Raw genomic sequence first — 4,231 nt, 5'->3', positions numbered from 1 at the left:
CCAGTACTGCAGGACAAACGAACTCAGGTGGGTGCAGACAGGGCGGAGCTGCCTGTGGGGGGCGGATGTGTACTGGCTGACCACCCTTCAGGCCATGTGTCATAGTGTAATTTTCCTTCTGCACTTTAAAGGGACTGCGATATAACAAGCAACTTTTTCCTCTTTATTTCTCCTCCCTTCCTTCACTGCCCTCAAACAAAGCATTGATGGCTTTTCAACAATCTATCTGAAATCCATACTGGCATTTTATGTGAAGAATTTCCAATATTATCAGAGTAAATATTTAGAAATTTCAGAGGCTTGATAAGATTATAGCAAAGGAGAAAAAAATATAATTGCCCTTCCAGTGAAATGATTACTCCCTATAACAATCAATCTCGAAATTTTCTACAGCTGCCTACCAGTTGTTTTTAACTCCTTTCCAATTTAATAACAATAATAATAGAGATTCATCATGTTTCAAGCACATATAATCATTTGCTTTAACAACAACAGGGAAAAGGTATTATTATTATCATCGCTATTATTATTATTTGCATTCTACAGATGAAGAAATTGAAATTAGAGAGATGAGGTGATTTGTCCATTGTCAGTACTGCATGCTGTAGGTGACAGAGTCAGAATTGTAGTTCTTGCGGTCTTGCTTCAGAGCCTTATTCCTAACAGCCTCTCGGCCCCCATTGGGGAAAAGAGCACAGAGTCCGGTTTTAATTTTGATCTATGATTCTAACCAGAGAACTCCATTACCTAGTCTCGATAGTTAAATAGAGTATAGAATATTAAAAATTGTTCTTCTGCACATTATTAGTAGACTGAAGGACAGAATTTGACTGTGAAATCTCTGGTCATCCTCAATTGTCTACATGACCAGAATAAACCAAGCACATAGCGACGCATTTGAAGAGATCAATTGCAACTCTACAATGGAAATTATACTATTCAGTTTCCCATATTACACTGATATCTGCAAAAGAGTTAAAGCTGTACGCTGCCTCATCTATGTTCTGCTGCATCCAGAGAACTTCTCTTTATCTGATTCAGCTGGGAACACAGAGTCAGCAGAGATGGTAAACAGCTCAAGCAGTCTCTGTTAGCAGATGATTTCATGTCATCTGCTAATGACACATGCAGTGCAATTAGGAAAATAAATACCTGGCTAAAAAACTAATCTAATGAAATTGGATTAGTATATACAACCCAAATAAATGCCTTGTCTGGGTAAATTTGGAGAACTGAACATAAGAGTTTGTTTCTAACAGCTCTTAAAGACCTACAAAAAATATAATTAAGAAAAAGTATTTGCACATGTAGGGTCAAGGAGAATACACAAAGAGAAGTTTATCACTAATATCAATAATATTTTTTATAAAGGAAGCAACAGATTATCAGTACTTTATTTATCAAAGCAGAAAAGCTAAAATCTAAAAGTATGGACTTGGATGTGGTGGGAGTCTTAGAAGAATTCAAGCGGGAAAGTGTTGGGAAGATTTAGCAATTATGCTTAGAAAGTACTTCTTAAAGTGAGACTTAAGGAGTAACCTGACATAAGATAATTGATTAAATATCTTCCCAATGAGAAGTAAGACACTATTGTCCTCTCTCCCTCCCTACCTCAAGAGTTAAACACTCCATCTGCACTCAGGTAGAATATAAGGAGTTTATTCTAAAAAGCTTAAAACAGAAGAATTAGGAACTTGGTCAAGGATATAAGAGATGAAATGGAAATCTGCTTAGTGATGAGGGAAACCCCCTGTTTTCCTTGCCCATTGGACTTTAAGCATATTGTTAGCCAGGTTAATATCCTTCCAGAAAGAAGACTGAAAAAGTCTATTCCTAGGAAAATTGTCCTAAGGAAAAAACTCTAGAAATAATTTTCTCAGTTTAGTCTCCAAAAGCAACAGAAATAAAAGCAAAAGTAAACTATTGGGACCTAATCAAACTGACAAGCTTTTGCACAGCAAAGGAAACCAAAAAGAAAACAAAAAGACAATTTACAGAATGGGAGAAAATAATTTCAAAAGATGCAACTGACAAGGGCTTAATCTCTAGAATGCATAAGTAACTTATACAACTCAACAGCAAAAAAACCAACAACCCAATGAAAAATGGGCAAAAGACCTGAATGGACATTTTTCCAAGGAGGATGTACAAATGGTCAATAAGCACATGAAAAAAATGCTCGACATCACTGATTATTAGAGAAATGCAAATCAAAACTACCAGGAGATACCACCTCACACCAGTCAGAATGGCCATCATTGATAAGCCCACAAATAACAAATGCTGGAGGGAGTGTGGAGAAAAGGGAACCCTCCTGCACTGTTGGTGTACAACCACTATGGAGAACAGTGTGGATATACCTTAGAAATCTACACATAGAACTACCATATGACCCAGCAAGCCCACTCTTGGGCATCTATCTGGACAAAACGTTCCTTGAAAAAGACACATGTACCTGCATGTTCATTGCAGCACTATTCACAATAGCCAAGACATGGAAACAACCAAAATGTCTATCGAGGAGATGATTGGATTAGGAAGATGTCATACACACACACACACACACACACACACACACACACACACACTGGAATACTATTCAGCCATAAAAAAGAACAAAATAATGCCATTTGCAGCAACATGGATGGAACTAGAGACCCTCATACTGAGTGAAGTAAGTCAGAAAGAGAAAGACAAATACCATATGATATCACTTATATCTGGTATCTAATATAAGGCACAAATGAACGTTTCCACATAAAAGAAAATCATGGACTTGGAGAATAGACTTGTGGTTGCCAAGGGGGAGGAGGAGGGAGGGGGATGGATTGGTAGCTTGGGGTTAATGGATGCAAACTATTGCCTTTGTAATGGATTAGCAATGAGATCCTGCTGTGTAGCACTGGGAACTCTGTCTAGTCACTTACGATGGAGCATGATAATGTGAGAACATAGAATGTGTACATGTATGTGTAACTGGGTCACCATGCTGTACAGTCAAAAAAATTGTAGAGAAAAAAAGTTGAAGTATAGTCAATAATTATATTAGAAAGCTAAATAAATTAATTAATAAAAAGGGAATGAACACATAAGACAATTTCCAAAAAGGGAAGTACAAATGGTCAATAACCATATGAAAAGGAAAAAAAAAAGAAATAAAGACACCATGGGGAGGAGTGGTTGCCAATGAAATATTAGGATCCCTAGCTATTAGGTGTATGGCAATTAAGCATTAGACAGTTTTTATACATACAAACATAAATATCTTAAACTGTTTTACATATCTCCTTAAGTATCAGAAAAAAATATAAGCATCCTGAGATTATTAAGAAAAGCCTCCAATATAGAAGTCAGAGAGCCAAAGCATGTGTTTAAAAAAAATCAGTGGGAAAAGAGACCATGAAAGTAACAGAAGAATATAATTTTATGTATACATATATGTGTCTGTGAGAATATGAATGTATATTACTCCACATATCTCATATATATGCATCTGTATTGATATATAATGTATAGAGAGAATAACCTTGGGATGATTAGACAGACTATTGCATCTGAGATGCTACCACAGGAAAATTTAGAAAACAAGTAATTAACATATTGTGGTTTAAGGGAAAGATAGACTTAAAAAAAAAAAGCTGCTAAGAGAGTGAAAGATAAATTGAAAGACAAGCATAGAAAATATAAGAAAAGGTCAAAAGATGGAATATATAATTTATAAAATGTAGAGATCAAACCAAGTGGTCCAAACATCTGTCTCATAGTGTTTCCAAAAGAGAAGAAATAGGATAAATAAATATTGAAGAGAAATTTGTGGAATAAATATTTCAAAAAATTCCTCAAAATCAAGAGAGTTCTATTTACAGATTGTGTTAGATTTTTTAAATTAAGAAATAAATTTTATTAAAGTGTAAAGATTTATAATTTGTGTGAATTTCTGCTGTACAGCAAAGTGACTCATATATATATATGTAAATTCTTTTTATCATTTTATCTTCCATCATTTTTGATATTCAGCTTGTCTAGGCTATCTTCAGTCCTACTCTTACTGTTATTGTGTGGGTATTTTGGAAATATAAGTAAAGCCCTTCCCTAATCAGTTGACTTTAAGAGAGATTATCTTGAATAATTTAGGTGACACTGACCCAATAAGCAAGAGAAAAGAAATTCCTCCCATAGATGATAGTTTATTATGATCTTCCTTTTGTGACTGGCTTTCTTGTGGATTTTT

This window comes from Sus scrofa, chromosome 8 (genome assembly GCF_000003025.6).
Source record: "Sus scrofa isolate TJ Tabasco breed Duroc chromosome 8, Sscrofa11.1, whole genome shotgun sequence".
NCBI lineage: Eukaryota > Metazoa > Chordata > Mammalia > Artiodactyla > Suidae > Sus > Sus scrofa.
The sequence above is the reverse complement of the archived record's forward strand: the minus strand, read 5'-3'. Positions refer to the sequence as shown.